The sequence below is a fragment of the Acinonyx jubatus genome, chromosome C2, assembly GCF_027475565.1.
Source record: "Acinonyx jubatus isolate Ajub_Pintada_27869175 chromosome C2, VMU_Ajub_asm_v1.0, whole genome shotgun sequence".
NCBI lineage: Eukaryota > Metazoa > Chordata > Mammalia > Carnivora > Felidae > Acinonyx > Acinonyx jubatus.
Window position 1 is genome coordinate 90,609,302 of NC_069384.1, and position 13,620 is coordinate 90,622,921.

Genomic DNA, 13,620 nt, shown 5'->3' on the forward strand with positions numbered 1-13,620 from the left:
TTTTCATCTTTCTCATTCCTGCCCTCTCATTCCTGCTTTCCCACTCACCCATCCCTCCAACACACATACACACACACACACACACACACACGCACGCACATGCACACACACATGCGCACGCACACACACACACGTGTGTTATTCTCCTTTGTAAGCTTGCCAAGGGGCAAAACCTGGTCCTACTGGCTATTCTCAGACACCTTCCTGCAAAGGAAACTTTCATTTCCTATCAATAAATCTATCTTTTCCTTTCAATATACCAACTTTGCTTAAGCAGCAAAAGGCAGTGAAATAACAAGATGAAGTTGTATTTTCAACCACCAACCCTATCTGATGTTAGCCTTAGGGATCCTCTGTGTGCTTGGCAAGGCTAAGTATAGAGTACACGCACGAGATTATAATCTACTTGTGGAAGTACAGTATCTTCACATAGGGTGTAGGGGGGTAGAATGCAGTAGAAGCTCTGGTTTGGCCTGCTATGTGTGCTATAGCACATTATAGAGCACTTAGCTTTTGTTATGAAGATAAACTCATTTAATAAGTTTAGTAAGCACATTCTGTGCACTGTAATAAGGAGGCAAAGATTAAAAGACATCATTTCTGCCCATGTGGTAAATAGAACATCAGGGTAAAAGGAAGATGCACTAAAAACTGTTTTAATAAAGGCAGCCATATATACAAAAGGTCATAGGACCACAGTGGAGGGAACATGACTGGCTCTGGGGATGGAGGTACAGCCATTTCCCAAAAGATATTTCAACTGGCTATTGCTGGATTTATAGGCATCTATCATTTAGAGAAAGGGGAAAAGCATTCCAGGCAAAGTATCCACACAAAACACAAGTGGGCACAAAACAATGCTAACACATCCCCTAAATTCACTGGACACGCCCCTTCCTTCAACATCTTCAGGCCAGAATGCCCCGTTTTCCCCACACATGTGTAAGAATGGGGTGGGGGTAGAGGAATTAAAATCAAAAACTATGTTTAGGATAAGGGACAGGGGATGAAAGTGGAATCTATAATGGAGGCCAGATTACAATGGGCTTTGTTCCTTGGGCTTAGTTTCATCCAAGGGCAGTGAAGAGATGTCAGAGACTTTTAACCAGAGGAGTGACAGAATTAGACAACTGGATATCAGACAGCTGTTGATAGAAGGTGACTTGTAGAATCTCCCCAGTCTTTCACCCACAGAAAGCCCCCTCACTAACCTCAATAAAGACTTTTCTTTGAGAAAGAAAGCCCCTTCCTTGGGGCTTGGCAAAGAATACAGAAAACGGTTTCAATCTAGACCATATCTGATCTCACCAGATCCTCTTCCCCAAGACTGCTGGAGGATGAGAAAATGGAGAAAAGGGAAAGAGGAAAAAAGGAGAACAAACATGAAGCATTAGGTACCAAGCAAGGTACTAGGTGCTTCACATACATTATTATCAGATTTAATTCAAAAAAACCTTCTGAGGTAGATAAAATCATTCCCATTTTAGAGAAGCCAACCAAGTTGCCAAGTATCACAGAGTAGTAGAATATGGAGGTGGAAAATAGGAATTAAACCCAAACTCAACAAACTCCGAAGATATTCATGTATGTAAGGATAATGTAGTTTTCCCCCCTTGCCATCTTTATTTTTACAATGAACATTGTCCAGTGGACTATTAGTATCACTTTATAAAGAAATTAAAATTCTGAAAGGTGGTCATACATATAATAAGTGGGTTGAGGAGGAGATGAGGTATAAGAGAAAGACAAGGCAGATGTCCTAGAAGGGTGCATTAACTGCATAAAAAAGCGAGCTACTGAAATACAGGTACCAAACTGACAAGACTCTTCCTCCATTATCCTTAGCACTGCACTAATGAACAATGTTTTATTGGTTTCAATGCTATTTTTGTTTCTATATTAAAGTGAAGGAATAGTTATGCAGATAAAATATGTATTGTAAAAATGGGTAAAGATTTATTTTTTGCTACCCCCCAAAAATATGTAAACCAAAAGGAAGACATGAGAAACAGCAATTCTTTAATCAGACACAGAGACTAGTATAATGGCAGTCCTTCTTTATCAAACATTAATTTATAGGTTTTGTAACTACTTTGTCCTGAATACATTATGCTTTTTGTATCATAAAAATGCTTAGAGGAGTTCAAATTGGATAAATACTAAGAAAATATCTAGATTATAATACAAACACATCAAGCCTCTATTATGTAGCTTTCTGCTTGCTTTAGAATTGAAATGACTGATATGAAAAATCACACAATTAGATTTTTATATTTCATACTGAACAAAGAACAGCTGCTTTTTTATAGATATATACCAGGCTACAATGAAGTCAAGAGCAATTTTTCCATTCAAGGAAAGAACCGGTGATGATGAGTTACATGAATCTCACCAATGTCACTATCTCTAATATTGACAATAAATTAATCCCTCAGTACTAGCAGAATCCACACCAACATTCCCAAATTGAGGTTGATACAGAGGTTAGAGACAGATGGCAACATACCCTGTCATCCTCGGTAAAGATAAAAACCAAGCCACCTTTTCTTTCCATACATACATAGTATCAGGGGTTTTTTTACTAACTTAAGAAATTTTCAACATTTAATAACGAATAAAATAGGTTTTTCTTTTTTCATTCTGAGTGAAATTAAAGATTTGAGGGAAAATTACATCATTTCAACTGGTGGAACACAGTAAAATATATTAGAAAGATGACCATGCTCACTGTCTGTCTTGCCCTATGTACCCAACTCAAAATTAGTAAAGGAAGTATAAAAATATATATATATGAGTATATATGTTTATTTATATTTACGTTTTAACATTGGAAAATGGATAAAGAACATAATGAAGATGACAGTAACCTGAACTATTGTTTAAATATCACTACAATAACAATATTATGACATACATTCAGATACCAGAGCAAAAGCAGAGAAGAGAAACAGGAATTCTTTTCATTATTCTGATAAAAAGAATGGGGAAGAACTAATGAAAAAGCAGCTACTACTATGACAGTACAAAATTTCAATAGTATCTCCAAAACTCCAAAAAGTTTCTAATTTACTATCTGAAACCAGACAGAAGATAGCTTGTTTCATATACTGAAAAGCACAAACTGTCAAAAAAATGAAGCTAAAAATATTTTTAAAGTTATTAAGATTTATGTAAACTGTACTTCAACAGTACATTTATATCATTCATATAATAATATGTGACACTAAAATCCCAGATCATGACTTCCTGGAAATACTTCTGAAGAATTTGTGAGACCCTAGTGATAGAGTAATTATCCTCACAGGATGTTGGTTAAACAAAGTAAGTGAATAACTTGATATGGTAGTTGTAAACATTAACACCTGTAAAAATCAAATGTGGCACAATGTCACTTAATAGTGCTTTTGATAATGCTAAAATGTTATTTTCCTCCAACTCTGGTTCCACAGGAAAATACAAGGCTGGTTCGGTACTTAAGACCTTCAAGAAGACCCTGTTTCTATGTATTCCCCTATTTTCACTTTTAAGTTTTGTCTGGGCAATTCCAGTACACAAATAAGGATTTGTCATAAAGATAGGCAGGCATCACAGGGTATCACCTCATCCCCATCTTCAGGCATATGAATGTCTAACCTTCCAAAACACAAGTTTTAGAAGACAAACTTGAGATTGAGCCTTAAAAAACTTTCACAAATGATTTTATCTCTATCTTTGTGACTATTTTAGCTATTTAAAGCTCTCCTGAAGCATGATAATATTTCATCTTTCTCTTACATGGCCCCAAATATGAAATGATCTACCATGTACATAAAAATATCTTAAAAATTAGAAAGAAAGAAGTGAGTAATTCCTTAACTAAGTTAAATATCTCTGATTCTTTTAGTATCTATTTTTGCACATGCTCTAAGAGGGATCTTTGTGGTGATGAATAATTTGATTATGGTGGTAAACTGCATGAATCTACACTTGAAATAAAATGACATAAAATTATAAACACATATTGGGGCACCTGGGTAGTTCAGTCAATTGAGCATCCAACTCTTGATTTTGGCTCAGTCATGATCTAAGGGGTTGTGAGATCAACCCCTGCACCAGATTCTATGAGTGTGGAGCCTGCTTAAGATTTTCTCTCCCTCTCCCCCTGCCTCTCTCCCCTGCTCACTTGCTCACTCTCTCTTCAAACAAACAAACAAATAAATACAATTTTTAAAAAACTAGACACATGTTTTACCAAAATCTATTTCCTGGTTTTAACTGTACTCATTTTAATACATGTAAGATGTTATCAATAGGGGAAACCATGAAGAGAACACAGGACCACTCTGTACTATCTTTGCATGTTCCTATTTATCTACAGTTTAATGCATCTCACAGAAATCATAAGATCTCACTGCCAGGAGTATAGGAGAAAAGTAGAAAGAGTAAGAAGGAACATTATTCCTGCAAATCTAAGATATCAATGTGGGTAAACACCAGGAAAGCAAATAACAAAAGCAGGTATATAATGGCAATAATCTGAATATTTGACAGTATATAATAAGCTTAATGGGACTAAGCATGATGTGAATACAACAACCAAATTATCTATCTGTATGTCAACCTATATCCCTTTCTGGGGTCTGAAAATATATCCTACAGACCTACTATAAACAAGAAATTCTTTCAAAATCTTGAATTTTATTTTAAAATGCATGTATTTTACACTGATGTCATTTTCACATTCATTTATGTTTTTAAACATTTAATTTACCAGTTAAATTATTTACCAGAATTATTTTTTTACCAGAAAATTAATAAAGGGAAACTTCATTTCAAATGGAGTCAGGGAGCCCTGAAGAGAAAGCTCTCATGCAAATCTTGCCATCAAAGCTTACTTCACATTCCTGGGCAGAAAGAAGTTCACTTTACTACCCCAGCAGGAAGAAAGATTTCCACCTTGCCCAGCAACAGCCTAGCCAATGACAACCTGCCACAACTCAGCCAATGAGAAAACAATCGGCACCCTGAACTCTCACTTTCCTCCAACAGACTTTTGTTCAAAGCATTCCCTCCCCAACGTCCTCCATTTTCTCTATCAAGTAACTATGGTTTGTCTATGGTTTGCCATCGCTTGTATGTCCCAAATTGTAATTCCTCTGTTATTCCCAAATAAATTCATTTTGCTGATAAAATAACTGGCTATTTTATTTTTAAGGTTAACACCACTTTCTCCAAAAAAAAAAAAAAAAAAAAAAGTTAGTAAATCTGGCATTCACAGAAGATGGAATGTCTTCTGTGTCTTCTGTAGCTTGGAACCCTCCAACATAACTCAGAGTACCCCAATTGGAGAATCATCATTTTATTTTCCACTTACAAGGTGGTGATTCACAAATTGTTTTGCTGGCCTATTCTGAAATAGCCATTAGATCCTTGTTGACTAAGCTAACTTCAGGAAAATTCTTAGAAGAGGAATAACTGTTAGCAATCTATCATTTCAGCTATGACTTCCAAAAGGCCTTATCCTAGGAACCATGTACCTGCCTCCTGTACACAGAGCCCCCCTAAGGAAACATCATCTATACACCGTCTCACTTCAACAAGAAGGAGTAAAGCCTGAGGCATTTTCACAAACATATGTAAGAGTAGGCTTCCTGCATAAGTAGCTTAAAAATACCTGGTTCTTATTTTAAAGTTTTCTGGGAATTTAGCAAAATTAAATTTAGAGAAAAGGTCCAAAACTACAAGGCTTATTTAGTCGTTCCCAATTAGATTCACATCACTTGAGAAGGTCAGATAAAGGAAGCTTTTATCACCTCAACGTAATTAAAAATCTCAAGCTAACTTCTATGACCAGCATTTCAAAAAAGTGATACAATACACCAGAAGGTATTTACTTTGGTTTGAACACACTCTAAGAGTTCTGAAGTCTAGCAGGAAATAATGTTTCTGGTTTGGTAAAACAAACAAACAAAAACTGAATGGTCCCCTCTGGGAGCTAAGCTGTAAGTGCTTCTTAAAACCAGGAGATACCCAAAAAGTTGTTAAATCACTGAGTAATGTGTTAAATTGAAAATTAAAACAAAACAAACAAAAAAATAAACTACTACTTACATACAGAGTATGATCTGTTTAAAAGTGTTTCTACTGTGTTCTTTCTCCAGTTTCTAATTGTAAAAAAAACCAGATCCAAAGTACATTTAAGAATGCATTATTTGAGGTTATTTTATCACCAATGATAACTGAATGCAATGCACAGGAATAAGACAGCACAGCTCATACAGAGTTATAAATTTACCAATAAATAAGGCTGGACCAATGTAATAAATAAAGTCCTAAAACTGAAGAAGTTAATGAATAATTTTATATACTAACGTTGTAAAAAAGCAAAAAGCCATCTCTAATGTAGAAAACATTCATCGATGGTACTATATACAATGGAAAAGTCAAAAGTATAGACTTTTCATTATCTGTTTTTAAAGGATTCATAGCTCTTCTAAAATTTTTCACAACTGAACATCTAAAAATAAAATATCCATAATATATTCCTAAACAAACCACACTGTGGTAATTAATACTGAGAGCATAAATTCCATTATTAAAACTTAACTATTTATACTTTGAAACCACACTTACAAACAAATAGGGAAAATCATGCTGAACTCAAAATACTAGGTTTCTATGAAGACAAATCACCTTTCTTATCTGAACCGCTCAGATCAAAATGTCAAAACAATTAAATTACAATTTTGTCTGACATCCAATATCCTATGCAACAGTGCAAAACAGACAAGCCTGATTTCAAGCATACCGTTTGCTTTTAAATGGCAAAAAAATTGAGCAATGAATCAAATTTTGCAAAAGAAAACATGAGACAATATGCCAGATCACAGAGGTCAAGGAATTCATCAAGACTCACTTTCTATGTAACTATATGCTTTTGGCTCAGGGGGAGAAATTATCCATTCCTTCATACAAATACAAAAATAGACAAACATAGGACAGATACTTATCTGCCTATATACCAAATATGACTATAAACCACATTTTTAAAAATCACATTGATTTTTTAGCTATATGTGCATACTTTATTTATGTGTATTCATATCTATATACATGTTTACACATGTGAGACCTTAAATTTTTGGCTTAACAAACCTAGTTCTTCCATGTTGCTATCTTATCTATTTCTCTAAATGTACCATGTAAAAAAATTATACCACCTTATTTTTTCAGCTGTAAAAAGGACTAAAATGATCTTGAGCTACCTGTTCATTTTTCAGTAAAACAAAACAAAACAAAACCTGAAGGCCAAAGAAGACATGGACACAAAAGCTATCCAGGGACAGACTGGTAAAAAATAATTAGATAATTTTTTGCCCAAACAATCATGTTATATACTAAAGGCACAGACTCCTAAAAACTGATTAGGTACTGTCAGATGAAACAATAATGGGCTCCTATTGTTATATTTTATATTTACTTACTTTTTAAAGGAAAGTGTTCTTTCAAAAATTCACTAAGCCCCATGAGAAAATAAAATAATGACATACTAGAATATTCTACCCAGGCATATTTAGATTTCATACCTGTTCAACTGTAATGTACATTCAGGATTAGTCAGCATCTTAAAGACTTTACATATAATCACAATATAGGACTACCTAAGTACAAATCATTGATTTATCAATTAATTTTCATTCTCTGGCTAAAATTCTTTTCATATATATTTTTCCTATGTATCTAAAAAGAATGCAGCATTATAGCTTAGGATAAGGATGCTGTAACAGAACTGCTTGTTCCACTACCTACTACTATGTAATCTTGGGTAAGTTACTCACCCATCCATGCTTCAGTTTCATTTTTGAACTAATAAGACCTGTCTAATGGGGTTTTGGTGAAAATTAAATGTGTTAGTACATACAAACCAAAACAACAGTGCTAGCTCTTAGTAAATGCTTAAAAAAATATTAGCAATTATTGCTAATTTCTGGTGGCCTAATAGATTAACATATTGGAGCCAAAGGAATCTCAGAGACCACGTAGAATACAGTTTGGCAAACATTATGTAAAGGACCAGAATATTTTAGCCTTCTCCAGCTACACCATCTCTGTCTCAACTACCCAACACTACAGTCTATGACAAATGCAGATACTATGATCTATAATAGATACAGACAATAAACTGATGGATATAGTTATGTTCCAAAAAACTTTACTTACAAAAACAGGTGACAGACTGGAGTTTACAGCCCCCTGATATAGACACACTTTACAAAAGTGAAGAATAGAGAGATCAAATGAGTAACAGAAATTTGCCCAGCAAGTCATTGGCAGGTACAGAACTAGAACCAACTAAAATTCAGTTCAACTGTCTTTTTACCTATCATATAGGAGAGGCTCCATGAAGTCTTCCTATTATCTACAAACAGAAGCAATCTCTCCATTTTCTACCCTCCCACAACAAGATCAACAGAAAATTGACAGATTTTAATTTTTTTTAAAGCTTATTCATTTCTCAGAGACAGAGCATGAGTGGGGGAGGGGCAGAGAGAGAGGGAGACACAGAATCTGAAACAGGCTCAGGCTCTGAGCTGTCAGCACAGAGCCCGATGCAGGGCTTGAACTCATGGACCACGAGATCATGACCCGAGCCGAAGTCTGACACTTAACCGACTGAGCCACCCAGGCGCCCCAGAAAATTGACAGATTTTAAAGGGTGATAAATTCACTGGGGTTCATTATACTATTCTCCCTACTTTTGAGTGTCTGATAATTTCCATAATAAAATTTTTTTAAACTTCAAACATTTAGCAAGTCTCTCAGAATATTAGTGTACATTCTTTTGTTTTTGTCTCTAGTAGATATGGCAATTTGAAGGCAGGGATTATGTCATTTGCATCTTGGTATCACTGTCTCCTGCCTCATACAGAATCCTATTTTATAATTAGAATTCAATAAATAAATGGTCCCTAAACACTAAAGGAGAGTCATCTCAAACAGATACTATTTCCAATTCCAACAATCCTCTCCAACTTGTCAAACTGCTCAATATCCATAAGCAAGGTTGTCAACATGCTATCTTTCCCTATACCCAATTGTTGCCAATCCAGTCTCATTTATATCATTTTCTTTTTTTCTTTTTTTTTTAACATTTATTTATTTTTGAGAGATAGTGTGAGCAGGGGAGGTGCAGAGAGAGAGGTAGACACTGAATCTGAAGCAGGCTCCAGGCTCTGAGCTGTCAGCACAGAGAGATCATGACCTGAGCTGAAGTCGGATGCTTAACCGACTAGGCCGCCCAGGCGCCCCTCATTTATATCATTTCAAAATCTAACCTGAAGTCTACTTCTAGCTAACATCTCTTTCTAGGTCTGATACCACCTATCCATAAGTGGATTCACCACCAGCAACAACACTGCTCTCCATCAGATTCCATTTGGTACTCAAAAACTAAACCATCTGTTTGATGTGATGATAATATTCTTAGAACTTTACTGTAGTTATCTAATAGCACTAGAGCTAAAATTCAATGTTTTTACCTTCCTCATCGTAGCCTTTCCCAGATTTCATGATATGATCTTGCTTACCTTATTTCTTCTTTCACGTGTAGCTAAATTTTATTCTAGAATCTCAACTTACTTTCCAAGTCTTCTCCCGAGCAGAACCCAAGGCTGAAATTCCCTCTTCTTTCCTCAACAAACACGTATTTCTTTGCTTCAAGAAATTTTCACAATCTCAAAGTATGTGCTCATCAAATATACCATGAACCAAGAGGAAAAAAGATAATATTTCCTACAAATTTCTAATGTACCACAACTGCCACTCACCACAATGACAAAACAGAAGAGATCCAAAGAGGACATCCACACACATTCCCACCTGCATCTGTGTCCACAGTTCTCCCCCAATTATTACTATAGATAAATAGTCCATCCTACTAATAGATAACCTCTCGACTGTTGCATCCTCTCCAACATAAGAACAATCCCTCTCTCTCCTTGCATCATCAATTTCCCAGGTCTTTGGGCTCTTTCTCATTAGCATAACAACATACCATTGTTTCACACATCATTAAAACTCTTTTTATATCATATAGCCCTCCAACAAATCCTCCATTTCTCTCCCTATCTTTTCAATAAAAATCTTCAAAGATTTTTGATGCATACCATCATGCTCTTCAATTTTCTCTTCTCTATCACATTCCAAACTAGCTTTCACCATCCACCACACCATGGAAAGTATCATCAAATCACCAATGATTTCCTTTGCTAAATCAATTGTCAATCTTCATCTTTAAAACAGGTGACCAGTCCCCTCCCTAATTCTTCAAACACTTCCTTCATTTGGCTTCCAGGAGCCCACACTCTCCAGCTCTTCCTATTACCAAGTATGCAGCTAGTTTTTAGAATCCTTTGATCATTCCTTCTCAACTCATAATGTGTGAGTGCCCCAATGCTGTCCTTGGTCCTCCTTAGTTTTCTAAGCTCACACATTTTTTTATGAATGTATCCAATCTCTTCACTTTTAAAATCAGTTATATGCTGAAGAATCATAAATTATCATTAGCCTGGCCTTCAGACTGTCTGCTTGACATCCCCACTTGGATATTTGACATGCATCCAACCCTTAACACGTTCAAACCCAAATTCTTAATCCTCACCATACCGTTCTCCTGCTCTATTCCCATCTCAGTAAATGGAAATTCTATATTTTCAGTTGCTTAGGCAATTAAGTTCTCCTAAATTTCTTTTGCTTTCACACTCCATACCCAATCTGTCAGCAAATCCTGTGGATTGTACCATCAAAATACATCCAGAATCTGAACTTTTCACCACCTCCACTGTTACCATCCTGGTCTAACCTACTATCATCTGTCACATGGATTATTATAATAGCCTAACTGCCCCCCCCCCCCGCTTCTCCCCTTGCCTTCCTTCAATCTGTTCTCATTATGCCACAGTAATGGTGTTAAATAGTTGTTAGTTCTGATGAAAACACTCCAAAGGCTTCCCATATCATTTCAAGTAAAATCTAGAGTCATGACAATAGCTTACTAGACCATTAGTACAATCTAGTCTCTCTTTCATTTAAGACCATATGGCCTATTTCCCTCCTTCCTCCACTCTACTGAACCCACACTGGCTTCTTTGTGGATCTCTGAACACACAATTTTGTTCTGTAGACCTAGAAAGCTCTTGCCCCAAATATCACATGGCTGACTCCTTCAACTACTCTAAGTCTAATGAAAGGTCACCTTCTCTGAAGGTCTTCCCTTACAATCCTTTTTTAAACTACTAAACACACACACACACACACACACACACACACACACACACACACACACCCTTTCCCCACGGCACTTACTATAGTACCATCACATATTTTTCTATGTATTGTATATACGGTCTCCCTCCACTAGAATGTATATTCCAAGAAGGCAGCGCTTTATTGCAGCGCCAAAAACAATGCTTGGCACACATCGGGCACTCGATAAATATTTGTTGACTAAATGAATAAGTATTCATGTCTCTACGTAAATCTGATAATGCTTTTGTAAGCAAGTAACAAATTGATCATTTCATCCTTGTTAGTCCTATAATAAAAGTCCATAATACTCTTTGTATGGTACCAGGAATATATTAGATCACTCTTGTGAAGAGGAGTTACTTTCTTATTTCTCAGAAGTCTTGAAATCAGAGATTACTACCAATTGAAACTACTGTTAAAGATATCCTCTTCCTATTGAGAATTCTTAAGGGATTTTAAAGAAATGGAGAAAATCCCACTCCAACATAAAACCCAATCCTTTCCTTAATCCTTTTTGACCATTCACCCAGAGCACTTTGTATCACTTTTGCAGTGTTCACCATGGTCCCTTCTCCTGAATATGGAGTTTCTGCAGGACAAGAACTGAATCTTATTTCTCTCTTAACCCGTCATCCAGTATCCATGACCGGCATTCAAAGAACTGTTACTGGATTGAACTCAATGGAGTGAATACCACAGAAACCTGTGACATAACTGCTTATAGTTGTCAAGATGTAGTCCATCAACAAGTAGCACCGCTATCTAGGTTTTTACGGTCGGTTTCTAACAAACCCACGTCTTCTGTTATGTCTAAGTGAGGCAGTAGGACATTCACGCGCAGGTCCAGGATCTATTACTCCTCTCAGGATGCACAAGTCACAGGAAGCAAAGGGAGGATAGAAAAGTAAATGATACTGTACGTGTGCCTGTTATTCTAACAGTGAGGAACAAAAGAACACAGACACCAAAAGATGAGACACCCAACAAACGGGGTGATGGAAGGGGGAAAAGTACAGAATTCGGAAAACGAAGGGGTCAGGGGGGCTAGAGGATGGAGCTACGCAAGAAGGAGACCGCAGGGCAAACGTGTACTAAGGCTGACACTAAGGTAGAACCAGCGCAGGCGCTAATCACAGGCTGCTCTTTCAACACTTTCTCATAAACTTCCTCGAAGAAGAGGTCCTGCGCGTCCTACGGAGCGGCATTCCACACGCGGGGCGTCACTCGGGGCGAGCCATCCCCAAAACACCGGTCCGCAGCGCCGCTCGTCTTTACCTGCGTCCCGCTAGGGTGTCGCGTGGGACAGCCCAGGCGGCTTGCGTGCATGTGTGAACGTGTCAGAAAAGGGCACTCGGGAGTTGCTAGGCTCCGCTCGTAGACAATCGGCTTCGAGAGGTGGGCGGGGGCCTCGAGGCGGGGATGGGGGCTCCCGCAGCCAGCGAATGGCGGGGGGACTGGCGGAGCCAGGTGCCCCGCGCGCCGCCCCTCGGGGTTGCCCCCGCCCTGCCGCCGCCCGGGAGCCCCTCCGCCCGGATCCTGACGCCCGGTCGGCGTCCCGGGACCCACGCAGGGGTGCGGCCAGCGCCACAGCCGCGCCAGTCTGGGCGGGAGAAAGGGCCGAAAGGGTCGGCCCAGACCGCGCCGCCTCAGAGCGCCTAGCTGGTTTTGGCAAAACTTTGAAAACAGAAAGACTTCGTTTACCTGAGCGGCGCGGGCGCGGGCTCGTCTGCGGTACGGCTGCCGAGCGCGGGCCGGGTTTTCAGCAGCCGTAAAGCGGGAGGAGAGCGCGCGAGCCGCGGCGCGAGCCCTCGCCCCCGAGCGGCGGCCCCGGCGCCTCCGCCGCGAGCGTCAGCCGCTTGGCAAGGAGCGGGCTGGGCTGAGTCATAATAAAAGACACGTTTGCCGAGCGGAGTGGGAAGAGGGGCCTCGAGGAGCCGTGTTAAATGGCAAGAGGTTAAAAAATAGGAAAGGAATTTTTTTTAAGGGGACAAAACTGAAAAGCTTGTCTCAAGGTGGGACAGATATGAGCTTCTTTTATAATTTGCAAATAGTTTACAAATACTCTTTGTGTCCAATAAAACTTTTTATTAAAGATTTTTTTTCTTTAAGTGCATTACCTGTGGAGCCAGTGAATGGTGTATAACGCTCAGCTTCACTTGCAGCTCTCAGACCTTGTGCAAGTTACTTGAATCCCTTGCCTTTGTTTCTCATCTGTCAAACAGGATAATAAAAGTGCCTCCCTCCGGACAGAAAATGCTTGGAGGGTACTTGGCATAGTGCCTGTACTAAACGTTAATTATTAGGATTTAAAAATAAAGTGGGGTTAAGTGAAGA

General features: G+C 38.2%; 1 protein-coding gene across 4 annotated transcripts in view; it reads right to left on the reverse strand.

Annotated features, from left to right (window-relative positions):
• Positions 1-13,144, reverse strand: part of NAALADL2 (N-acetylated alpha-linked acidic dipeptidase like 2) — a 1,320,599-nt gene extending 1,307,455 nt beyond the window's left edge. For 3 of the 4 annotated variants that reach the window (XM_027061407.2, XM_053221202.1, XM_053221203.1), the window contains exon 1: positions 12,988-13,144. The gene's annotated coding sequence lies outside the window, so the exon portion shown is untranslated. Of the gene's footprint in view, positions 1-12,561; positions 12,967-12,987 lie in introns of those variants that run through there. The other variant, XM_027061408.2, reaches the window with a different exon arrangement.
• Between the last annotated feature and the right edge of the window lie 476 nt (positions 13,145-13,620).